General features: G+C 40.4%; 1 long non-coding RNA gene across 1 annotated transcript; it reads left to right on the top strand.

Annotated features, from left to right (window-relative positions):
- Positions 1-13,999: 13,999 nt before the first annotated feature.
- Positions 14,000-20,951, top strand: LOC119699923. Its single transcript, XR_005256598.1, has 3 exons — positions 14,000-14,269; positions 14,380-14,494; positions 19,994-20,951. It is a non-coding gene; the product is annotated as an uncharacterized LOC119699923 (long non-coding RNA).
- The last annotated feature ends 6,018 nt before the right edge of the window (positions 20,952-26,969 follow it).

Raw genomic sequence — 26,969 nt, 5'->3', positions numbered from 1 at the left:
GACTTTGCCTCTGGTTTCTCTCAGGACTAGATGTGAAGGCAAGATTGTATCTCATATCCCATCCACATGGGGAAAAATCTGAACATCTGTGGGCCTTGGCACTGAGAGCAGCTACAAACAGAAGAGTCATTCCACACACTGGTGAGCTGTATCACTGCACACCATCAGAAGCTGGCAGGGAAGTAATGGAAAATGAGTTAAGTGTCATTCTGCCTTTCCATAGCTTGTCATGATGTTTTTTCGTCAGAGACATTAGGCAAGTTTAGCATTACTCAGCTGGTGCTTGGTAATAACAGGGGTGTGCTCAGGTACACTGATCCTTTCTGGTTTGTTGTCCTTGTTGTTTAGGAAACTAAGAATGTGATGGACATCTCAGAACATATCAAGTATATGCATCTCTTTGGAGCATCAAATCTTTTCACATGTATTTGGAACCTTTGAAAAGAAGTGGAGAATAGGACAATGAGCAGTTGAACAATAGATTCAGAGAGAAGCTGCTTGTGAAATGAATACAGATCTACATAAATGAAGAGGAGAACAATATGAAAGAACAAAGCAAAAGAATCTACCACAGAAAGACAGTGTTGTGATTATGCTAATGAAAAGTATCGTAATTAGCTCTTCCACTGGTCTTTTGCTAAGATATTAAACCGAATCAAAATGGACCTCTCCCCTTCAGCACTACCGAAGTGAGGCAGTTTTTTGTACAGTGACATTTTTTCGGTGTCACAAAATGAGGAAATGATAAACATAGCTATAATCTCTTGCACTGTAAAAAAGGTATGGAGTACAACAAGAAGTGGAATCTAAGCATACCTAGGGGTAAAAAAAAAATTAAGTATTAGGATCTTGTGTGTTTTCTAATCATTTCAGATCTTTCAACTTCATCTTCCCAAAATGTGGGATGAAGATATGCTTTCTTATGAAGCAGGAAACCCAAACAGATTCATACTTGTTCATATGACTCCAGGAGCTGGTGTTATCACAGAAAAATATGAGCTATATCATGAGATTCATAACAGCATTTGCAAAGCTCAATCACATTGGGTCATGTGAAGTTGTGATCTTGTCACACAACACAGATCAGTGGCTGTTGAGTGCAGAGAAAGCTGCCTTGAATCACCAACTATTTATTATAGTAAAAGGTTTTTAAAAGTTTACAGTGGAATCTAAAGAAACATAATGATTAGATAAGCCTTTTTGTCTAAGGATATGCATTTATACCATGTGCTTAACTTAATCTACATTCCAACAATGCTTTGATGATATAATAATTTTGTTCAACTGTTCATAAAATATACTTTTAACTTGGGATGTTGAATTTCTTGTACATCATGTTTTTTGACATTAGTGTAAAGACCAGGAAGAAAATTTTTAAAAGGCACAAGTGATAGCTAAGATCAATGTTAAACTTTCACTATCAGGTCATTTTTATTTTGATTTATTGCACTCCATCTTCCAGCCTAAAGAGGAGTTTAAACAGTGTATGTTATTTGGGTGTCTTTATAAATAGCAAAATGCATCAAGGTAGCACATGAACAATTGTGAAGCACACCACAACCCCTGCAAAAATTGTTAGCAGGGTGTGTTGTAAAATAGATTGTGTGATCTTGCTGTCAAAGGAGATGTCTGCATACTCCTGCCTGACAGATGCAGATGGACCCTGAATTATAAGGCAGTAATATGGAGGAGGTTGTGAGCTGTGGAGACAGACTTAATTGTCTTTCAACAACCTCTGACCAAAATATTCTGAATTTACTAATAGTTCTCTGCTACTATGTGTTTGTAACTGGGAAAGGTGATCTGTAAAAGTGCTACACTCCTATTCCTATGGATTTCATAAAGCACAAAGTCATAATGTTCATCAGAGGTCCTGGATTTATTAATCTTCTTCTGGCTTTCTTGGAGGAACAATCCTCTCTCAGTGCTCTGGGGATATAGACACTTTTCTTTCTGGTTCCATTTGAGCAACTGGCTCTGTGCTCAACAGCTGATTTTCTTCTTCCTCCAGTGTCTTGTGTGTGTTCATCACATGATGTTGCTGGCTTGTTTTTCTTGCTGTGTCTTCTGTTGAAGTAAATACCTAAAGAATTCTTGTATTAAGGACCATTGACATTGCTAGATTTGAAAATGAAAAACTGATATCTAATTAAGAGGTATCTTTTTGTTTTCTCCACATTCAGTGGCAGGCAAGGATGCTGTCCAGTGGGAGGCTTCATCTGCTTGGAACTGAAAGGGTACAAGTAATTTTTCACCCTTCAGCTGTGTGTCTGTCTATGGTCTTTGCAAGGAACAATGAATAGGAACCAGCTGCATTTCCATGCAAGGAACAGTTGAAAAGGTTTAGTCTTCCCAGGAAATAAAAGCTGTGTTTGATTGAGGCAAATGCTGCCTGCATCACTAGCTCAAAGAGGAGACATTTGGCTCCAGGCTGGCGGCACAGGTTAAAGTGACTAAAACATCCTGAAGTGCTATGGGAAGTTCTGCTCAGCAGCGGGGAGGCGATGGAAGCCATCGCTGACCTATAAACAGGATGAGGGAGCAGCAGCAGCAAAGTGCAGAGACAGTCGCTGGCGCTACGCTGACAGGCAGACACATAAACAAAGGCAGGGAGGAAGCTCTGTTTATATCTGGAAAAGAAACCCCAAACTATAGGATGCAAATGATGGACATACATGGCTATAAATAGCTACAAAGCATAATGGGACTTAAAAGATTTAGTTGTGGCATGCAGAATGGCCTACGTAAACTCACTACTTTTTATTTAAGTGCTTTTTTTTTTCTCCTCACATATTTAATATTCCTGATCATGCTTAACTGGGCTTTTTAAACATGGAGGAGAAAATTCACATAAATCAAATAAAAACATTGTGTTCTTTTGTAGAAATGAAGCAGCTAAAAAAAGTTGGGAAGCTGCCAGACTTTTCAGTCAATAGTCTAAGAGATCCAGTCAGCAGTAGTTTTGTGTTTGGGTATGAAATAGTGTTTTATTAGATCAGTAATAATACTTTGGAAGCCAAAGGGTAAGGACGACATAGTAATATTTTGTTGAGCTTTTAATTGTGTTCTCAGGGTTTGGGGATATTAATCAGAAGGCAAGTGAGAGTGTCATGCCCCATACATTATTCTGCCAGAGGAAATGTGGATGGGAAACAATCTGTATGCAACCACTTCAAGATGCAGATGAGTTTTGTTGTCTTTCTGCCTACAACTTAGGTAGTTAGAGAGCTTCACCTGCAGCTTTTGCTGGACTAGCAGATTCAGTTAAGTGGGTTTTTGTGCCAGTTGTGGTAGTTAAGAAGGTTTTGAACAATAATAGGTAGAGATAATTTTATTACAAAAAGTTTCTCTGCTGAACTTGAAGTGGTGACATAATGCTGACAAAGTAGGTATACTTAAAACCTTTGTGGAAGTGGTCATTTGTTTCTTAGTGGAATTACTTGTGCTAGAAAAGAAGAATTGTATTTTAAAAACAAACAGTTACTTGGAATAAGATGCCTGCTGGCACTTTTTTACCAGATAATGGTGCTGTGACCTTTGAGGAATTTGTCTAGAGGTCCTGCTATGGGCTATTGTGCTTGCAGATTTTAACTTGCTGTTTTCATTTGTAACACTCAAACTGCTTTCACAATGGTCTTTCTGGCCTTTCTAAAAAAATGAACAAGTATTATTTTTCATATACACAACATAAGAACCTGTGTTTAATAGTTTCTGGTATTGTGTGCAGACATGAATGCACAAAGAACAGCTGAAGTTTGCCTCTAAAAGTCGAGGAGAGGTAAACCTTTTTGTGCCCTCAAGCCACCTGCCCTAATAGATATTGCATAACAACTTCAGTTTCATTCAGGGTGGCACTGTAATTTCCAACTTGACTGTCAGACTCATTTCTTTCACAGCAGGCATGCTGTGCTTTCTGCACTGTGCAACTTCCACAACCAAGTTTCTTTACTAAGGTTCAGAGGGAAAATGTCAGAACCTCTAGAGCAATGTGCTTGTCCATCCTACAAATGTCCTCAGCCTGTCAATTCTTTCTCTCATGGTTTCAGGGTCAGGCTAGGAAGAAGTAAGACTTTCATTGTTGGATCTCTACAGGAGGTGTTTATACCCAAAAAATTAATGTTAAATTAATGTTCTTTCTTTACCACTGTCTTGTCTTTGACTGAAAGGGAGTTTTTTGCCCTGTCCTATTTGCAGTTCCATGCTCTGCAATGCAGCCACTGTTGTGTAAGCTTTCTGCTTGTTTGTGCTCAAGTGGTGTATTGCTTATGACATTCTAGGGATCAAGTCTTAGGCTTGGAATGGGAGACCACTGCCACAAGCGGCAGAATTCCCTACTAAGCAAGATTTATCAAAGACGCAAACTGGTAGGTGACTATGAAGTGCTGAAACTTTTCGAAGTGGTGCAGACTTTTGGGACTTCTTCACCCAACTCAGTATTAACCAACTTCTTTTCTGAAGAACTCACCTGTTGCTGAGCATCTTGGAACAGCTCTGCCATGTTTCTAAGTTGCCTACTTGAATAGGCCCATGTTTGGAGCACTGGGCTGACCACTGCCATTAAAATAATTTCTGTGGCTCTGCTACTGAAAGGAACAATGCCGTTGCAAAGCACATGTAAGCTGTGGCGTTTGCATCATATTTAGAACTTATTTAAATTCCCTCTTTGTCATTTCATTTATTGCCTTAAGCAGTCTTAGAAAGTTAAAAGTAACAGAAAAGACAAAGTGCAAATACAATGCTCTGAAAATTAATTTCAATTTTCTCTTCTGTTTTTCTCAGATGGAGGAGTCAGTGGTTACATGCTGCACTGCTTGGTGGATACGTGCCTGGCTATATTAGGTTAAAAGGAAATCAAGGGTGGTGCTGCTAACATTCCACCCTCAGCTCCCTATTCACCTCTCATCATCCACCCTTGCATTTGAACTCAATCGCTTTACCCACCCACCTAGTTTCCATGTGAAATTGTGCTAATGGACGTCTGTCCCACAATATGCCGGGAGACTTGAGCTGTTTTTGTAATTTGCAACTTTCTTTTGAATTTCAAGTGTTTCCAACTTGCGAAATCCTGATTTGGGTCAGCATCTGAACTCCGTCCATGTGCGTAATTCACGGATCAAGAGGTTGATCATCAAAACTTTTCTGTGGTTCAGGGACGTTAGATACTGGGATTCTGGTATAATTCTGTGTCTAGCAGGAAGGAAAGGGCCAGAAAGGGAACTGATAATGATTTGAATGGAGTAGGATCTTGGGCAACTGTGCTTTGCATGCCCTTTGCAAGTTCTGCACAGTCATTAATACTGATGAAGCATTAGAGATGTGTGGTGCCAGATAGAAGTCAGTCCTTCCAGGACCACTTGCCATATTTTTATGTCTTCTCATCTCCTACCTGTGTCTTGGCAGAACTAAAGCAACACAATGGAACACCAGACTTTACACACCTTATCTACATTACTCTCTTCCAAATGCCTTCCCCTTCTCAGTCCAAGTTTCCCTTTTTCTTTGTTTTGCCTTCTTTTAGTTTCCTTCCTTTTCTTTCACTCCTTTGCTCCATTGAAAATCTCTCTCATGCCAGGAGAGGCCAAAATTGAGGTAGTATCAACAGGGCATTCTTGCAGGAAATAAGCACCAGTCTTCACTGTGAAATTTCATGGTACTTGCAGCATGGCCTGTTTTTACAATCAACCACCGAGATAAGATGTTCAAGAGGATGTGTTCGGCACCAGATCTCAGGTGAGATTCCTGTTGCAGAGCTGGCCAAGGCTCCCTGCTTAGGGAAAGAGAAACAAGTTTTATTCTGGGCCATAGAGGAGTCTTCAATTCTGACTAGATGTTTTCTGGTGTCAGGACCTCACTTAAATGTGTAGGAGAGGAGCTAGGCAAAGGTGACAGCACCAGTACATTTCTATCAGTGGTCAGAGCAAGCCTTGTGCATTTGGGGCAGCAGGGACTGTCCTCTTTTTCTTTCCTCTGTCTACTGTGAACTCGCATTTTACCTTGTGTGCCCTGCCGGAGGCTGTCCCAGCTCCTAGGTTGTAGGTTTGTTTTCTCTCTCTTTCTGGTCTAATAATTATTAAACTGGTCTATGCAAAGTGGAATTTCTTCAGACAGAGCTGCCCTTCTGTGTCTGTTTAGAGAGTTCACTGAACATATGCTGTCTTAGGTATATTCTGGCTGAGCAAAACCCCTAAATTTAAGTGCTGTTCAGATGGATCAGGGATCTCAGCTACTGGCAGGGAGTTTAGGACAAGGACAAGATCCTTGTGGGTTTGCTTTGAAAACTCTTGCCTGTTTGGTTTTTGCCCTATTAGTACAACTTAGGGAGCCAGAGGGTTGTTTAGACACAGGTAGTCTTGGTCTTGCTTTGATTTATATATATTTGGAGAATTTAACTTCTAGACGTGTAGCAAGTAGCTGGAAGGAGCACTGGGGACTCAAATGTCTCCAAGCTCAGGGATAGGGTCTGGAGGAGACAAGATAACAGACAGACTCTTTTGTATTTTCAGTGCAGGGAAAAAGAAACGTCACATGCTTCATCCTTTCACATTAACACGGGAAAACCATCTCACTGAACTGCACATACTCCTATTTCTGAGGCAAAGCAGAAGAATATGAGAGAACAGAAACAATGGAAACAGCAACAAATGAATAAATTTTATTCTGACATAAGGCCTAGACTTCAGAAGTGTTTATTCCATCCTTAAATTCTTCAGCTTTCATCCTGATCCTCTCCCATATTTTACCTAGTACAGTCCAGCTGTATGGAGTAAAATAGAGCAGCAACCTGCACACATAGAAATTCATCAAGTCCTGTCACACATCAGCTCTTTCTGCAGAATTGTCTGGTAATGTTTAAATGTCAAAAAACTCTTAACTGCAAAAGCATTAACTTAAGTGCAGTTTCTTATTCTGACACTGAACCTTGGCCAAGTGTTTAATGCTCATAGGAGGTTGTTTCTGCCACGGGAAGCTTTTAAAAACATGACAAATAATAAACCAAAGAATGTGACAGAAAAGAACCAAGAAAACTAAAGAAGCAAACACATCATTGAGAAATGGTAACACCGTTCTTTAAGTTTTGGTTAAAACTTTAGTCTCTGCATTATAATTCAAAATTTGCTTGTCATTTCTTTCTAGCAAAGTGTGAAGTGTTCATGATCCTCCTGACTCATGTATATTATAAACTTGGCACATGTCCTTTTGAAAGAGTGAGCTTTCCTCCAAAAACTATTTTCCATTGCTTGCTGTAAATATAATGTTGTTAGCCAGTCTCCTCAGACATAAAAACCTGCACTTATAATGTATGTTGAAACTATTAGGATAGAATAAGAAACCAGATGGGCTTTTTTCTCAGAACAGTTGAAGCTGAATTGAGGTGATTATTATTGCTGTTGGTCTCATTTTGCCATAGACTTAGTGCCTCCTGACTCAACAAATATGAAAGACATCTAGAAGTCTCTAGCATGTGGCACTTCACAATTTCCAAATCTCCTGAAGTGGGAGATTTTCTGTAGTGACCAGAGTAGTAGATGGACATCACTGACTGCAGCAAATCTAACTGGCATCAGTCATTTTATGCAAACTCAGTTACTTTACATAACTGTGCTAAAAAAATTCACAACTAATTGGCTGTAACATTCTCTCTCCTTTGGCCACAATGACATGAATTCTTTTTAAATATGGCATGCACGTTTTGCTATGCGACAGCAGAAAATTGTACTCTGTCATTGTGATTATCTGTTGTCTGGCTTCTTTCTCTCATGTGCAGAAGTTTTTATCCACAGTCTATTGTCTGTTTTCAAAAGCCAACGACAAAACCACAAGGATTGTGTTAGACATGTCTTGCTGCAAAGAAAGCCAGTAGTATCCTGAGCTGTGTTAGGAAGAGTGTCGCCAGCGTGGTGAGGGAGGTGATCCTGCCACTCTCTTCACCACTGGTGGGTCCCTGCTTGGAGTGCTGGACCCAGTTCTGGGATCCTCAGTACAGAAAAGACATTGAACACAGCTGAGAGAGTCTACTGAAGGGCTACAAAGATAACTGAGGAATGAGAGCATCTCTCCTATGAGGAAAGGCTAGGAGAGTTGGAACTGTTCAATCTAGAGAAGAGCAATTGCAATGGGTCCTCAATATAATATAGCTCAATATATATTAATACCTGAAGGAGGATGTAAAGAGGATGGAGCCAGGCTCATTTCAGTGGTGACCAATGATAGAACAAAAAGTAATGGGCAGAAACTCAAATAATGGAGATGCCATCTGAACATCAGGAAACATTTTTCTATTCTGAAGAGGACTGAGCACTGGCACACTGGCCAGAGAGATTGTAAAGACTCCATCCTTGAAGACATTAAAAAGCCATTTGGACATGGTGTAACTGACTCCAGAAGACCCTGCTTGAGCAGAGCACTTGGACCAGATGACCTCCAGAGGTCCTTTCCAACCTTAGCCTTTCTGTGTTAAGGAAACAATGAAGGAACAAAAACTGCATTTTGTGTCTTCAGTGATATGTGCAAACATATATTAGGTAAGGATTGAACAAATACCTAAATTTATCAACTGTCTGCATTAATACATGGGTACCAAGTCTAAAAAATATTCTTTCTTTCTTTCTTTCTTTCTTTCTTTCTTTCTTTCTTTCTTTCTTTCTTTCTTTATTTCTTTCTTTCTTTCTTTCTCTCTCTCTCTTTCTTTCTTTCTTTCTTTCTTTCTTTCTTTCTTTCTTTCTTTCTTTCTTTCTTTCTCTCTCTCTCTTTCTTTCTTTCTTTCTTTCTTTCTTTCTTTCTTTCTTTCTTTCTTTTCTTTCTTTCTTTCTTTCTTTCTTTCTTTCTTTCTTTCTTTCTTTCTTTCTTTCTTTCTTTCTTTCTTTCTTTCTTTCTTTCTTTCTTTCTTTCTTTCTTTCTTTCTTTCTTTCTTTCTTTCTCTTTCTTTCTTTCTCTTTCTTTCTTTTCTCTTTCCTTTTCCTTTTCCTTTTCCTTTTCCTTTTCCTTTTCCTTTTCCTTTTCCTTTTCCTTTTCCTTTTCCTTTTCCTTTTCCTTTTCCTTTTCCTTTTCCTTTCTCACCTCACTGCCTCTCTGTCTTCCTCTCTGTCTCACTCTCCCTCTCTCTCTATCGTTTTACATACGTTGAGAAGAAACTTCCTGAAAAGTTTCCTGACACTCCATCAAAAAAATCACAGGGAGAATCCACTGGTCTTCTTTTCCCTGTTTCACTGTGCCCTGATATTTAGCTTCTATCAGACTGCTGTACTGCCCCATGGAGACCACAGTTAACTTTGGCAGACTTATATCAGTGAGTCAGTCTGCCCAGGCCCCAAATCAGACTAGAAACAGGAATGTCAGGCCCCTAAATTAGAAATGATAAAATGATGAAAATTAAGAAAGGAAAAGGGTTAAAAATATTTATTTTGGGTAGGAGTCAGAAAAGCCTCTGACCTTGACCTCTTTGCTTACTGGAGAAGACACTGTACTCAACCTAATTATGAGATACAGCTGAAATGCAATGTAAAAGTGATTCCAAATATCTGTTGCCAGGAAGCAGATGACACACTAAATTGCTCAGTAGATTGAGTACTTAATTCAGTGATTTCCTGCTGCAAGAGTTGCCAGTATACAGCCATTTTGTCTTTTTTGGCAAGGCAGCCGCTTTAGGACGGCTGTCTCCAGTAGTCTTTCCTATGCTTCCTGTTGTAGGAAGGCCTGTTTCCTGCCACAAGATTCCTGATTAGGCTCTGCACTATTTTTGTCTGCAAAATGCCTGTGTAGCAGGTTGCTTCTCTGCATTTGATATTGATTTGTGGGAAGTGAAGCCAGATCACAGTCTAGCCACAATAGAGCATCCAAATCCTTTGAGAAATCTAAAAAAAATGCTGTCTCTCAACTGAAAAGAACTGATGCTTAATGTAGCATTCAGAAGTACAATGGAGATCCAAGTATTTATTTTTGTAGTGAAGTTTCACTCTGTTTGTTTCTTTTGGTATTGGAAACCAGGGCCTATCAGCTTCACATTGTCTTTTTCAAAGCATCTTCCAGGGTTAGTTTTCCTCCTCTAATGTTCAGAGGATCTCCTGGTCCAGGTTCTCTGTACCTCTGTAGGGATAAAGATGTTTTCCATCTCCTGCTCAATATATTGTAGGCTTAAATTTTTGTTTCTGCTGGTGGCAGGGAGGGGGAAGAACAAAGTGCTGACATAACTGGGAAGATTTTGTAGCTATATGATTAACTTCTGTTGATGTGGGAGTGTGTGCTCAGTGTCAGGTATTAAAAAGGAGTAAAAAACCTTTTTTCCCTCTCCTTAAGACACAATACTGAGGTCTGAACAATCTATGAGATAGTATTGCTCTCTGAGAGTCTCTGAGATATTTCTACTACACAGTTACTAATGGGAAGAAATAAAAAAAGGCTTTGGCCTGACTGCTAATGGTAACATGGACATAGGAGGGGAAATGTAAAAACAAAAATAATTTACTTTGAAATTTACTTTCATTCATACATTTTGTTAATGTACTTTAGTCCCCCCATGCTGTAAAGTTTAGTGCATGGCTGGCCACAGGTACCCAATTGCTGCAGCTGACTGCAGGATAAGGGTCCTTGATATCAAAGGCAGAGAGAAAACAGGTCAAGAGGGCTTTTTGTTTCTCTTGTGAATTGCTCTTCAGTCCAGATCCTTCTTCTCTATGCAGTCATGCATGCCTGCTGCTTGCTCTTAACCTCATGTGAGGTATTTTGATGTGAGGACACAGATGCTGACTTCAAGACACGGGAGTTTATGTTGACTTGGCTTTCCAGTGTAGGAAAGCAAGGTACTCTTTGCCCTCAGTTGCAGCACAGGACATTCTTTCTCTAGGTTTATTCCTTCTTCCAACCATTCACTTTTGTTTTTTGTTTGTTTTCATAGAATTATAGAATTGTTAAGGTTGGAAAAGACCTTCAAGGTCACAGGGTCCAGCCTTTGACCAAACACCGCCATGCCAACTAAAGCATAGCAGTAAGTGCCACATCCACTCATTTCTTGATCACCGCCAGGGGTGGCGACTCCACCACCCCTCTGGACAGCTTGTTCCAAGCTTCACCACCCTTTCAGTGAATAAGTTCTTCTGCATGTCCAGTCTGAAACTCCCCTGGAAGAGCTTAAAGCAATTTCCTCATCTTGTCACTGGTTGTCTGGCAGAAGAGGCCCACCCAACCTGGCTACTGCCTCCTTTCAGACAATTGTAGAGATTATTCAGATCCCTCTGAGCCTCCTTTTTTCCAGGCTAAACAGCCCCCAGCTCCCTCAGCTGCTGAGGGATGTATTCTCTTTACCCTTCACAAGCTCCATTGCCCTTCTATGGACTCACTCCAGCATCCCAATGTCATTCTTGTTGTGAGGCGCCCAGCTGGGCTCAGGATTTGAGGTGTGGCCTCACCAGTGTTGAGTACAGGGGGACAAGCCCTGCCCTGGTGCTGCTGGCAGCACTGTTGCTGATCCAGGCCAAGATGACATTGGCCACTTGGGCACACGCTGGCCCATGTTCAGCCGCTGTTGACCAGCACTCCCAGGTCCTTTTCCAAGGGGCAGCTTTCCAGCCACTCTTCCCACAGCCTGGAGTGCTGCACTGGGTCCAAGTGCAGGACCTGGCACTAGGCCTTGGCCCATGGATCCAGCCTGTCCAGGTCCCTCTGCACAGCTTCCCTCCAGCAGATCAACACTCCTGAAGAACTTAGTGCTGTCTTCTAACTTACTGAGGGTGTTCCTCAATCCCCTTGCCCAAATAATTGATTAAGATATTAAACAGGACTGTCCCCAGTGCTGTTTGCTCATTATTATTTTTCTTCATCTCCTTATTGAGAATTCCAGACTCTTTTTGCTTTACCATACTTCATCTCCCTTCACATTCCAGCTCAGACGATGGAAAAATACAGTTCTTTTCTGGGTGCAAGCCTGCATTAAAGATTTTTTAATTTTCTTCAAAAAAATATGAGGAAATTAACCTTAACAGTCCTTATCTGATATTTTAATAAATGAGAAGCTTAAGCAGAGGCCAGGAAATTTGAAGTTAATTTAAGACTGATCTAGACTGTTGGGGCTGTGGGAAATTGGTGCTGTTCTCTGGCCCTGGTGGAGCCCTGCCTTAATTTTAGCTTTCCTGAAGCCTTTATAATGTTGTCCGCAGCATTGACTTAGGCAATTTTGTTGTTTAAATATAAATATTGGCCCTTGCACACCTTTGTTACTCCAACCTATTTTTGTCAAGAAAGGATTAGGCTGTATTTCAGCAGGGTCTAGTGTAGTCACAGCCTGAGAGTCCCTGTGGTTCTGTCAGGAGCACACAGACACACACAGAGCACGCACACTCAGTGATTTGTACTAACTGCTGGGCTGCAGCCTTGTGGCTTTTCTCCACAAGTCCAAGCCTGTTTCTGCTCCTGCCTTGGCAGCTGTCTGAGGGCAGCATGACCTGGACTGCTAACAGCAGATGTTCTCAGCTTGCCTGTGTTAGTCTTTTAGTGAAAAGATGTTGTCTTTGTAATGTAAATGAAATCCTTATACATTAGAGATTTGAGTGCATATTCTTCTAGGATAAGGGTCCTTGAAAAAAGAGCTAAAAATATATGCAGTAAATTACTGCAGGGAGTCAAAAGGTAAACAGCAACTTTCTTTGCCATATGTTGTAGCTATTAGCCCAATATACTCTATATGAAGAATACAATAAGGCCTCTGCATTTATTCTGGTATTTGGAAGACCAGACCCCAAAAAGGTGTTCTAAGATGTAAACTCTCAGATCAGCTGCAGAAGTCACCGTGCTTCCAATCTGATAAATTAGAAACTACTTTCCTACTTTTTTCTGCCCTGATATTCTAAAGTTCTGCTTTGATGCCAACATTGCTGAGGCAAAGGAGGTTGAGGATAAAGCATCCTTTTTGCTATGTTGCTAGTTTCTTGGACAGTCAGTGTTTGTAACTGACTGGTCACCAGATTCCCACCTGCCTTCTTGTTGTATCACATCCTCCCTGAATCATATCCCCTTGCCAGCTGTGCTTTGTTGGTTGGTCAGAAATCCTGTAAAGTCTTTGTTCCTTCTCCCTCATTGACTCCAAATGGACAGTGCTCCATAAGCTTGGGAAATATGGGCATTGCTGTTGGGGGAGAGCAGCTGTCAGGGAATTTAGGTCATGTCCTTTTTTGAGTTACCAATGTGCTGTTAGCATGCATACATCAGAGTATATGTTATCCCAGCAAGAGCTGCGTGTTGTCCAGTTGATTCATCCTATACTGTATGAAGAAGGTCTGGATAAGATTACTGGCAGTAGCACAAACATTTCTCTTTTAAACTGAGCAATGTCACGGAGCTCAGAGGACTTCAGCAAAATCATTGATCTATAAAACCACAATGAGACAAAACTAGGAGAAACTAAACTAACAAAAGATTGAAGGGCCATGAATACTTATCTGGCTTGGAGCCAGTGTATTATGAAGAAGGCAATTATTCTTACTTGCCAGAGAGGAAGAAGGTAACAGGGTAAAATTGCTGAAATGACTTAGTGAAATTGTGAGAGGAAAAATACAGCCTCCTGAGTCAGCTGAGTGCTCTTGCTTGGGAGTACAGTCCTATACTAAGCAGCAATCAATATTTTCTGTTTGCTACCTTCGTATGCCTGCCTAATCTCTGCTGCTATCTTAGGTTTGGCTTCCATCTCCTCTCCTATCCATCTCTATTAACGTCACCGGCATCCACCTGCAGCTATGTCAATGTTAGCTCTAGCAGCAGTGTGCTTGTTAAACTACAAACTACCTGCTACACAGCCAAGGCTGGCTCTGTAGAAAATGTTAATCGGAAACACTTTAGGGATCATGGATTTGATCCCCTGGTTCAGGAAAACGGATCAGTGTCTGCCTCCTAAGTGACCCATGACAAGACAGTTTGAGAAGTGTCATCTCTTCACCTAAATTTTGACCTTTCATCTGAAGATAGAGTTATACAGTTAAGCAAAGTGAGGTTAGTGTGACAGTACAGTGACAGGGGTTTCCACTTTCTTTTTAAAATGCAAGGCTAAAAGTTTCTGCCTTTTTCTCCACATGCCCTTCAGGACTACCAGTCTTGGAATCTCCTGCAGGTTTTTTTCTCCCTCCTGTTGCCTTCTTCCCTCTATACCCTGTGTTGCCTCACAACTCCGAGCTACTCTGCCCCTTGAACTTATTATTTTGCCACATCCCAGTCAGTCCTGACCTCTTGAAGAGCAGAACATGATATTTGTGCTCTGTTTTTGATGTTGGTCACTGCTACAGCCAAAGTAGGTCTCAGTTTGGGTGTGGGCTGATAGCACTGTGGCTACTAGGCACTAATTGTCCTGGTAGAAGCTCATGCCATAGATATGAAATAGTTGATTCTGCTTTCACTTAGGAGACATGTCATGCACAGCTGTGGTTGGTGAAGAACTTGTGCACATGCTGGTGTTTTGGAGTAGCAAACAGGCAAGGGAATTGCAGCTGGTGCTTTGATTGACATGGCTAAACAGGTAGGTGTTTCTGTTTTTAATAACAAAATCCTGTGCAATGCAAAGACAAATAAACTGATTTTCTGTGCTTCTGAGCAGAAATGACTACTGTATCTTTTCTGCTTCAAAGAAAATATTTTCTGTGGATCTCCAGATTCACAGTTATATCCAAATTATGAGACTTCTACCAATAAACAGTGGCTTCTGGACTTGCATTTTATAATCTCTGTGCTGGAACAAAACAAGTTTTAAAAATTCCAGTATTTGTAACAAAATGAATAAAAACTATCATTCCTTCTGTGAAAAAAAAAAAAAGAAAAACAAAACCACCGAAATCAAACAACCTTATCAATATTTTAAAGAATAAATGCAAAACAAGAACAAATCTTTCGATAAAAAGAACATGCAAACCATGTTGTGTTAATCAGTATTTTCTGCTTGCTGCCTTTGCAGACTTGGTACCTGCCAATATCTCAAGCTTTGCTTACATACACACTCTTATTCTTTCTCATTAACGTCACTAATGTCTACTTGAATTCCTTGCAAGCAGAAAGACAAAGTCAGTGTGCACTGGGTGCAAAGAGTACTTGTCACCATGGCTAAGTGTTAACGTAAATCAGGAGAGTTAATAAGTAAGCTTATCTGTTGGCTTCAAATGTGAATAAAGTCCTGGATGGAAATACTGCTGCAGATCAACTTGCCCAATTCTTGCATATTGCCAAAACACAGAGGAAGCAAAGAATTTTCCCACTTGAGACTCCCATTGCTTTCTCGCTTCCTAGCCTTCAGAGGCTGAGGAGCTCTGGCAGTCACAACAGTACAGAACAGGTGTTTCTTCAGAAAGGAGGAATTTTTCCTGGGTTTTAATGGGCTGCCAAAGGACAGCAGTGAAACCTGGATTCCCTGCATGCATACTGGTAAATGGTATGAGAGTTTATTCTTCTGTGCAGCCCACTGGGCTTTGAGAATAGGCACATTAGCTCTGAGAACTGACTTTAAGGGAATTGTATCACCCTTGATCACAGTGTGATGTGTTTCCTACTGACCTCAATGTATGACTTTAGAGACCTAAAGGTAGATATTTGTATGTATTTTACGTAATTACAAAGATGTCAGAACCTCAATTTCACTTTTTCCTCAACAAAAAGCATTTTTTACAGCCGAAATCACAGGTCCTTTAAATGTACACTTCTGTTCTGGGTGCCATAATTCATAGTTAGGAACCCCTGTTATTAATGAACCGGGTCAAGCATCCAGTGCTGGGAGGCAGAGGAGAGAGGAAACAATGCAGGCAGCACTGAAGCAGGGCAGTGAATGCTGAAGGGCCAGCTGCAGTACCTGCTAAGCATTTTATTGTTAATATGGGCCACAACAAAGACCTGGGTACACAGGACAGGTTAGGAACCCAGCAACACTCTTCAGCTCTGGCTTAAACAGATGGGAAATGGGTTTGGGAAAACTCATCTTCAGGTGGGAGAGGACACCTGGCAGATACAGGGCTGCTGACATCAAGCTGTCTGCCAGGGATGATGGTCAGCAGGGAGCTAGGAGAGGAGATTGCTCCAGTAGCTCTGGAGAGGATGCTGTGAACTCTGGGGCTGTCTGCAGTTGATGAGAACTGAACATGAACAAAACCTCAGGGTCAGACAGATTTTGGTATGGCAAAGATCCAGCAGGACAGAACCAGACCTAGGAAATGCAAGATCTTGCTGCCCAGTTCTCTGGTTAGTTGCAACATAAATAATAGTTAATGTAGGCATGATTAAAAAGCGGCATTTTAAAAAGGAATCCTGATGTGTAGATCAGAAAATGACATTCAAGTATTTTTGTTTTATACATACTTTTTCTCCCATGGCACTTGTTTATCACTGCTAAGTAACTTATCACAGGCTTGCTGGCTGACACTGATATGTGTTTAATCAAGTCAAAGCACAATTTCAATGCATTTTAAACACTCTCTTTTTCTCTCCTTCCTCCTGGCCCTGTAAAAAGTTGCACAAAGTTTACAGATCAACATAAGGAAAAGTGCAGGAAGATGTTAGGTCCATTGTGAGCTAATGTTGAATGGTAGCTGAGTTTTTTAGAAATCAGGAGAGATTATGTAGCTATTCACATAATTTATATTCTCCAGCTTTCCCCTAGACCTGCAAAGAAATGATAGGTGCCCAGCATAACTTTTTTCCTCTCTAGATGTAAATAAAAATAATGGTCTTAGCGATAAGAAAAGTAAGCCTCCAGTGAGTAAATATCAACAATGATGTTGTTCTGTTTGTAGCATTAACTTTTGTCCTTCAGAGTTGTGCAACCAGTGCTGAGACTCTGGCATTTGGATCTTGCATTGAAGAACTCATTCTCTTTTGCAAAACTTAGCTCACATTTAAAAGTGAATTAATTTTGTTCTAGTACTGCAATAAATCATCTTTCCCCAAACATCAATAAGCCAATGCTTTTTAAAGAGCAAAGAGAAATATCAAACAAAGAAAATGCTTAAAGATTAGAAAGTGAAACAGCTGATTTAAGAATTTATAGTGACATACTTTTTGTATTTTTCTTGTTGTATCATAAATAATTGTTTATCCCCAAGGTGTGTCTCTGTGTGTGTGTGTGTGTGTGTGTGTGTGTGTGTGTGTGTTAGAAAGTTGGACATTTATTTGGGGCCTTAGAGAAAAATACAAACCATTCAGAGGTTCCTTGGGAGCTCTCCCAGGCCAGATGGGAGAGGTGTCTTCCCAACTCCTTTACACATAGGGTAAACTCAAATACTTTGATCCGTGGCTAAATATACACACACTTTAAATATTGTTTTAAAGCAGTGTGTGATTTGAGACCACTTGGTGGACTGCACTCTGGAAGAGAGTAGGAGTGTGACACAGTCATCTATCTATCTACTCTCAAGGGGGACACTAAATTCCTCAAAAGCAAAGATGGTGCTGCTTCTTCCCAGCTGAAATGCCAGATACCAGTTTAACAGGATAGTAAACCAGTAGAGCCAAAGGCTTACCAGGACAGAATCTGGGCCATTCATGAAATGCAGATAAAGCCAGTGTGTCACACAATTTTCTTTCTTAGAGGAAGGTACTGCCACAAGGCATATTCAGGTGAGCTTTTTATTGCCTGTAACTCTGCCCTGGGTTATGCCACCCAAGCTGACAGGGATCTTGAGCTGTTTTGTTTTTCAAACAACATCTCTAAGTATTAATTACTTATTTTGCAAGCTGTACATTATATTTCAAACTCATATGACTTGTGCTCTGTATGCAAATCTTAGAACTTACTGTACCTATGCCATACTTCTCCATCTTTGATCTGTCCAGGTTGCAACTCTCCAGTCCCACAAAAAATTGGGTTGGCAGGAGGAAATAAGCACTTCTGTCTTTTGGTCAGGGAGGTGTTTCTGAGGAATATGGGTGTTATCCAGTAGGAAAGTGATTTGTTTGGCTTTTATTCCCGTCCATGCAGCAGGATTGAGTCAATCTTGTGTTCCTTAAGCAGTGCAGCATTCCACAATGCAGTGTAGACTTTAGGTATGGAATATTGAAAAGAGACAAACATAGGCAGGGAAGTTAATTCTGGTGACATTTGGGTCAGACTGCCACACACACATTGAATTTTACACATATGTGTATTTACATTTAGGCTGATCACATGAAACATAACAAAACATATTACATGAGACCATAGGTATTATGTCACTCCAATATTTAACCAAAAGCAAGAAAAATCTTCTGCACAACTCCTGAAGTCTTAAGAGAACATTTTATTGTTCTAATCAAGCTACTAATTTTGGTCTTTTAACACTGCTACAGTATTGTTTTTGAGATAAATGTTCCAGCTGCTACTTTGTTTCAATGGAATCAGTATGTGACAATGACAAGCATCGCTGATTTTGTTGCCTCAGGACTGAGTTGACCACTCTCATCACAAAGGTCAGTCTGGATTTCTTCTGTTGCTTGCAGCATTCCTTTTGCTGTTTATACAGGTATCAAAAATGAAAGAAGAGGGGCAAAGTATGAATTGCTTTCTGCACAGTTGGAAGGAAGTACAAAGAGCAAAAAGATCTTTCCCAGACATCCCGCTAGGTAATTGGCCACCCACAACTGCAGTCCTGCTTAAGGTCTTCCCTCCTACCCCTGTTGAATCAAAGAAATAGGACAGCAGGATGTATATTTCTAGTTACAATCAATGCAGTATCATCTCTGCTGCCAGTGAGAGGTAGAAACACATGGGAAAACAACTTCTGCTCAGGCATTAGGCTCAGGGTGCAGTGCACTGGGTAAGTTGGAAGAAATGTGTCTGTCTAGGACATAGTGCCACTCCACTTGATGGGAACAGCTTCAGAACATCATCTTCATTGAGAGTGCCTGCCTCGTTGCACTCAGCACACCACCATTAAATAAGGGAGAAGCAGACCTATTCGTACAGGAGGCCAAGGATTCAAAATCCATCTGTGTATTAACAGCTACGCAAGTGGCTGACTGAATGACCTGTCTGTGAAAAGTAGAAGTTTCTGCTTCTAGCTGCTCCTTATTCCCCACTAAATAAAGTCTGAGGCATCTTTGTCACTTCATGTATTACAGTTAGTCACCATAGTTACCAATGAAGTTCAGACTGAATTCCATGGAACTGGTAAAACTTAAATGAAACAAAGAAAACAAAGAAATCCTTTGGATTCCGGATGCTTTACAGTTTCTGTGTATTTGTAAAAGCAAAATAATCCCTTAACAGGGAAAATAGTTAAGGCCTTTATTTTAGTTTTGTCTCAATCTGGAGCATACTGTGATCATTCTGGGGTTACCCACTTATTTTTTTGTTTTTTATGAGTGTCCAGCAGTCCTACTTATGTACAATAAACAGCAGTGGTAGGTGCATTAAAAACCCAGGTATAGTTTCTATCACAGGCCTTTTACAGCCTGAATTATAAACGGAGGAGCAGACATGGAAGTACAGTTGAAGAAACAAGTAGACACAGCAACTCTCTACCTCTAGACAAATTCCTTTTGTAGGCTATAGAGATTGCAGGAAAGGGTTTTCAGGAGAATCCCGAAGAGGAAAGATTTGCACAAGTTTGTAGGGTGATTTCCAAGACGTGTGAACAAGTTTGGAAATGTAACTCCTAGGTGTCATAATCTTCTAGATACAGTTTTAGAAAGGAAGAGTCATCAAGTGAGTAATTAATGAGACATGATCCTCAAGATATTGTATCACACAAACACTGAGGTGGGAAGTGTCCTCTTGAGGTCATCTAGTCTAAAACCCTGTTCAAGCAGAGTCAGTGAGAGTAGTTTGCTCAGGGTGATGTCCAGGTGGGTTTTGGTCCAGGAATGCAGCCTCCACAACCTCTCTAGGCAACCTGTTCCAGACATACAATAAGAAAGTTTTTTCTAATGTTTTTCTAATGAATTTTCTTGTATTTCATTGTGTTTCCATTGCCTCTTTAGCACTTGATAGTGCTGAGAAGAGTCTGAGAAGAGGTGTGAAATGCTACAAAGATAAAAGAACCTGTCTCAATTTCTCTTCTAGAGGAAAAGAATGGTGAAACATATCTCAGATGAACACAGGTCATAGGACAGCAAGCTGTATGAATAGAAATGAGTGGAACAAGCAATACCTGTCCATGGCAGGATTCCAAGGTGGGATGTGAGAGCTACTGAGATGCGAGAAGTCAGAAAAACACATTGGCTGTGTGAATAGACTGAAAGACTATCCCTTAGGATGCAGTCTGGACCACATGGCAGAAAGGCATGTTAGCTTTTGGTCAATCTGATATAAATCAAGTTGTGAATGAACTTGCCTATTCTTCTGCTATGAAATCCACTATTTAAATTGAACATGGATGTTTGGATCCAGGTCCATGATCTGACATGGCAGGGCTGCAGGATCTCTGACATGCAGCATTGTCTTCTCTTCACTGACTGCTCACTGTCCAAGTCACTTGGGCTTGCTCTTTCCAGCTTGCCAGTGAATTGTTGCACTGTCTCCTGCATCAAACACAGCCTGTGAACATACTGTGGGAAGCCAGATGCCTTGAGGTTACTTCCTTCCTGCCCTGGGATATGTGTCAGCTTCACATGGTATACTTTAACATCTTGAACACCTGGGAGTATTAAAATCTGAGATAAATTTAAGATTAAATTAGCATCAAGACTATTCATATATATGTATATGTATGTGCATGTCTGAGTATTTGTAAATATATGCATACATGTTGATGAGTGTAACAATGTATTACATATTAAAATAACTTTTACATATTGAAATAGATTTTAAAGATATTCTTATCTTGGTATTCATGAAACCCATTAGGCTCTTTTGACATTATTTCTTTATTATCCTCACTCCCAAGTTGCTTTTAAATGCAACCTATTTTCTCTCTATACTGCTATTTAGCTGATTTATTATAACTCATCTTCTTTTCCTTGGAAGTTGCTGATCAAGGGCTAAAGCACTAAAGAAGGTGAAGGTAAGAATGTCTCCCCAACACAGGATTTCATTCATTTACTTTAAGTGATATTTTCATTGTAGACAGCTTTCTATGTCTGGATTAACTTGGAAGGGAAGGGAAGGGAAGGGAAGGGAAGGGAAGGGAAGGGAAGGGAAGGGAAGGGAAGGGAAGGGAAGGGAAGGGAAGGGAAGGGAAGGGAAGGGAAGGGAAGGGAAGGGAAAGCATACTGAAGAGGCCTCTGAATTAGACCATCTACATGGATGAGACAGGTTTTTTCCCTAGTTTCCATGAGCAAGATCACTGTTACGTTTTCAAAGTCTTTGTTAGTTACTGAGCAGTTGGTCTGCAGACTCAGATGAAATGGCACAGCCCAGTCTGATGAGCTGCTGTTCAATCTGATCTGCTCAGTGCCTGCATGACCTCTGGCAGGTTATCAAGGTGCTCTTCATGTAACCAGAATCTGAAGAGAAATGTACCTAGGCCTGCAGATCTTCATAAGCAATACTTCCAGCAGGAGTTTAAATATCACCAGAGGAAGTGTGAAAGCAAGAGAACAAACAGATAAAAGCACCTCAAATTCAGCATATGCCTGTCAGAGAAGAAAAAAAAAAAAAAAAAAAGCTGGGTCCACACATCTCTAGTATAATGGGTATGTAAGCTGAGTTAGACTGCATTGAATGAGATTTTTTTTCCTACTGCCATTTCATAAAACTCTCTTTTGACTGTTGTGAAAAGTAGTTAAGTGCAGTAGCCTCTTTTTTTTCTTTCCAATAAAAATATCACTTTTATATTGTTCCCTGTATCCACAGAAAATCCTAGTACAGGAAATATAGAGGCACAGACAGCCTCTATATTCCATTTAAAAAAAGGAAAATGACTTTTTGTTTCATGGTCCTCCACATGCCTTCCTCAAAGATGATGGAATTATGTATATTCATGAAGGGCAAGAAAAATGACTACTTGTTATTGAAAGAAGAATCAGGGTTTTTTTCTGCCAAGGAAAAAAATATCAATCTATTTTTGTTTTTATTCTTCAGTCTTTAAAGAAAAAAAAAATAGCTAAGCTGATTTAAATTAAATTTTACAAAGTGTATGCTCCTGGGCAGAAATCTTATAAATCCACTTTCAGCCCAAAGCACATTTCTATGGTTGAGTTATAATAAACCACACAGAAGAGGGATTCCACTTGAATTGCTTACAGAATATAGTAGCACGAAAGGTATTATTGTTATAAAGCTTCACAGTAATGTTTGAATTTAGTTGACAGAACCAGCAGGGCTGTTTTTTTCAGTTTGACCTCTCATCATAAGAATCTACTATAATCTCAGACTACAGAGAATAAAACACAGCCAAAAATTCAAAGCAGAAAAATGATTAAAATAATAAAGGGGAGGCTAGATTGTCCCAATGCTATAAAACATTTGATGCATGAAAGCTGCTATTCTGAGTGTTTTGGCATAGGAAAATAATGAAAAAAACTCAAAGCATTTGTGAAGTAAGTTCCCATTCATCAACGTTTAAAATCCAAGGTGATCTGCAATGGACATGGCTTTATTACAGACTTAACTTATCAGATACATGTTAGCTTACAGTGAAGCTCAGTTTGCAAAATCAGGTAATCTGTCCAGTGGTTACACAACATGATGTTGCATGGCAATGCACGCATATAGGTGACAAGGAGTGTTTGAAAAAAGAATAAATAGGAGAGAAGGCTGGGCATTATCTGATGATTATGCAAAATACATAATAAAGGACTAATTTTAACTGTTCACTATTGGAATGAAGTGTTTACATAAAAATTTCCCCATATAGGAGCCTCTGTACCCTTGGGGTATGTTGCCAGGTTCTTTTATGACCTAATTACTCTTGTACCAAATTCAAGGTATGGTCTTTATTTCACATAAGAGGGCTTTCCACATATGAAGGCTACTAAAATTGGAAGATTTCTTTCTGTGTTATCAAATGGAAGCATTTTAGCTTGGCTCTTGGGAGGGGGCTAGGGTCACATAGGAAAGGGTGTCAGAGAGAAAATATAGACCATGTGGCTACATCCAATAATCCCCTATGCTTGCTTGTCTCCAAATTAGAAACAGAGCAACTGGTACAGCTCCAAGTATCAACAGCAGCAGCTTGAACATAAAAGGCTTGTCTTGCATCTCAAATATAGCAAATCTCTGCTTTGGTCTCAGCAGTAAAGACAAGACAGTGCTTACCTTTCTTCTATAATCATTGCTACATGCAAAGCAAAGCAAAGCATTGAATTTGGGTGAAATTCACCCTGAGCAATGCCTCATACCTGCCAGAAGATAAAGACATTGTGATGGCAATTAATTATAGTAAAGGAAATATGCTTGGGGTAGCTCACACACAGGGTTGGAAATGAAAGACAAAAAAAAGAGGATGCTGAGGTGCATGGAGAAGTGTCCTTTTGTGGACACAATGTCAGCTTTTACCAGAAAGCCAGATTCTGGCTCACTGGTGTGATATGAAATAGGAAAGAGATAGCAAGTCTGAAGGTGGAACAGGAATGATAATTTGATCACAAGGAAAGGAAGGAGTGTTTCCTTGCTTCATGTCTGAAGAACCTTTCAAACTGTCAAGAAAATGAAGAAGGCACAAGAGATGGACAAATAAGTGCCAGGAGAGATATACCAATGTCATGTCCTTAACTGAGAACCAAAAGGATCATGAGATCAAAGTGTTCCCAAACCAAAAATGCATGAAGTGATAGAGGAAGGGGCTGTCAGTCATCTATGCCTCTGTGATAAACTCTTTGAACAACTTTTTTCTGTTTTTTGAAATAATTCTGAAGTATCATGCACTAGTAAGGGTAAAATAACACAGTGTTTATTCAGGAAGTCTGCTTGACTATAACTCTTCTGCTAATAAGTCAATGAACATGCACAATGAATAATTGTGAAAGAAGAGGATGGTTACTGCCTGCAGGATGAAATACTTATCCTTCATTAGGGGAAGAGCTAGCCAGTTCTGTTTTTCTGATTACTGAGCCAGAGAAAACTAATGGTGGAGACTTTAACTACTCTACTCATGGATGACAATTTCAAACCTACTCCAACCAGCATGATATCTCAGTCCTTGTCATCAGCACTTATTATAAAATCATAAAATCAAAGAATGTTTTGGGTTGAAAGGGGCCTTCCTTAAAGGTCATCTAGTTCCAAACTCCTTGCCATGGGCAGGGACACCTTCCACTAGACCAGGTTGCTCAAAGTGCCATCCAGCCTGGCCATGGAATCTTCTAGGAATGGGGCATCCACAACTTCTCTATGCAACCTGTTCCAGTGCTTCACCAAGAAAAAGTCTGTTCTCCTGAAGGCAAGGTTGGGGAGCTTGCTGTGCAACCTCCTTGCTATCCTAAGGATTTTGGACCTCACCAATTCATCATTACTGCAGCCTTGGCTGCCCTTGAGGTTCACATTGCCCACCAGTCTCTTCCCGTTGGTGAGTACAAGATCCAGCATAGCACCGCTCCTTGCTGGTTCTTCTGCCACTTGGACAAGGAAGTTATAATCAATGCAGGAGGTCCTGGACTGTTTATGCCCTGTTGTGCTGTCCATCCAAGAGATTTTGGGGTGGTTGAAGTCCTCCATGAGCACCAGAGCTTGTGAATGCAAGGCTGCTAATGCCTGTCTCTAGAGGCCTGCACTCACTTGATCTTCTTGGTAAGGTGACCTACAGCAGACTCCTACACGTCACCTGTCCCTGCCCTCTCAAATCCTGACCCATAAGCTCTCAGTCAGATCCTCATCCCTACCCAGGTGGAGCTCCATTCTCTCCAGGTGGCCGCTGACATAGAAGACAGCCCTGTCTCCTCATCTTCCCTGCCTATTGTTCCTAAAGAACCTGTATCCATTCCAGCAGTCCACAGAGGAGTTGTCCCACTACATCTCCGTGGTGCCAGTAAGCCTTAGCCCTGCAGGCATGAGCATGTCTCTAATTCCTCCTGTTTATGCTCCATGCTGCTTGCCTTTGCATAGAGGTGTTTAAATTTGGCCACCAATGAAGCTGACTCACTGGCTGGGATTCTTCTGTGCTGCTCTTCAGATGCTGACCTATTTGGCTGGTTTTGGGGAATTCTTGGCACTTTGGAGTCATAATTCATATGGAAGGATTTCAGGTCCTTACCATTTTATTTAAATTTCTTTTTTTAATTTATATTTTTTCCAGCTCTTAGACAAAGAGAAGCCAAACTACCTCTATAGAGTAATGCTTTTTTTTTTTTTTTTTGGCTTATTAAGTTTCTCTGAAAGTGAATTTGACCATCTTAGAGGTATTGTTGGCTGTGTCAAGTACAAGAATAAATCCAGAGGCTTGGCTTAAGGTTAATAAAATATGCAGCTACAATGTGAAAACTAAGTTATTCAAGTTATTCAGACATCCTCAACATGCATGATTATCCTCAGAATCATCAACAGACTTCTTTGGTAATTTCTAATACTCCTAATTCTTCTTAGGGATTGCTAGAAAAATACTACATAGATTAAAAAAAAATCATTTTTGGTATGGACAGATAGAGATGAGATTTTAAAAGTGTTCTGGGCTTTCAACATGTTTCTTTTATTCACTACATGTATTAAAATTAAAATTTGAATTTGTTCTTCCTGCCTCCCTCCCTGCCTTCTTCAGATAGAGGCCAAATGAATTGGTAAACTCTGGGGAAAATTATACCCCTGTGCATCACATACCTTTCTCTAACAAGCTTTCCCATTATTTTGGAATGAATGTGGTAGCTGAGAGGAAGCATGTGTACAAGAACAATAAGGTCCCAGTCACAGTCTAGCCTGTGTTTTCAGCCCTTTCCAAGCTGCTTCCTTGCTGTCCCAAGAGCAGGACAGAGAGGCAGCAGTACCCAGTGGGAGATCAGCTTTCTGAGATGTGGGTGTAAGTTGGCAGGTGACAAGCAATCAGCTGTGCACTCACTCCTGCTTTTGCTGAGGCTCTGTGCGGTCAGAGCTGGTTCAGGGAGTACTGCAGGCTGGCAGAAGGCACCAGCTGAATCCAGGAGTCTCTGCAAAACCTTGAGAATGAGTTTCCCAGACTCCTTGGCACAGCAGCTTTTTCATATGTGCTCTGCAAGCCTCAAGTGCAAAACTCTTAGGTACTTTGTGCTTCTGAGCACAAGTCCTAAGGTTCATCCTCTGACTCTAGGGGAAACCTCTGTGATGAATCCGTGCATTCGTAAAGCTATTTGCAATGTTTTCAAGAAGTACTGGGATAATCTTCTGTGCTTAAAGGCAGAGATTCAGTGTTGCCTGAAAACAAGACTTTTAAACACCTGAACTACTACTACTACAGATAACTAAAACATACTTACAGTCATTTTTCCTCATTGTATGAATATTTGAATACTTTGCAGAAGGACATTATGGAGAATATGCCTTGATCTGAGTGCATTTTAATGCAATAAAAAGCCTTAAAAATCTACAGACTGCTTAAAAATTTTCTTGAATAGAAGTAAAGAAGATCATTATAGTCTCAAGGAGACAAAAAGATACACCTGCTTGCTTCATTGGTGGTTGTTGGGATTTTAAAACTTTTTTAAATTCACTAATTGAAATGAAAAAGCCTTCTGTCTTTCCAGATATTTTATGTTTTGCATTGTGTGCATTTAGGAATGGGAACTCCTTGCACCCATGGTCCAACAGGCTGCCTGGGAGTCTTCAAAGCAGAACACTCAAAAAAGCTGAGCTGACCCATAAGCAGTCTGCTCTACAGTGTGATTTAGATTGCAAATATTTCCACCGTTCCCAGCACAAGAAACTATGCAGCATGTATGCACAGTCACTGAACCTAATCTTTGCTGTATCTCAGCCTCTTCTCTCTGTACATCTCTTTTTGTCTCAGGGAAACATATTTATTCACATATGGTTTAGAGGGTATCATGCAATTGGTTGAAGTTCAGACTTGATATTGGAGGTCTTTTCCAACTTTAAGGATTCTATGGAACAGGGAAGGCTTCTCCTCAGCTGTCATTTAATTTCCATAATTTGCAAAGCACTGCAAATTCATGTCACAGCAAATTATTTTCTAAGC

This window comes from Motacilla alba, chromosome 3 (assembly GCF_015832195.1).
Source record: "Motacilla alba alba isolate MOTALB_02 chromosome 3, Motacilla_alba_V1.0_pri, whole genome shotgun sequence".
NCBI lineage: Eukaryota > Metazoa > Chordata > Aves > Passeriformes > Motacillidae > Motacilla > Motacilla alba.
This window is presented reverse-complemented; position numbering and strand designations above follow the sequence as displayed.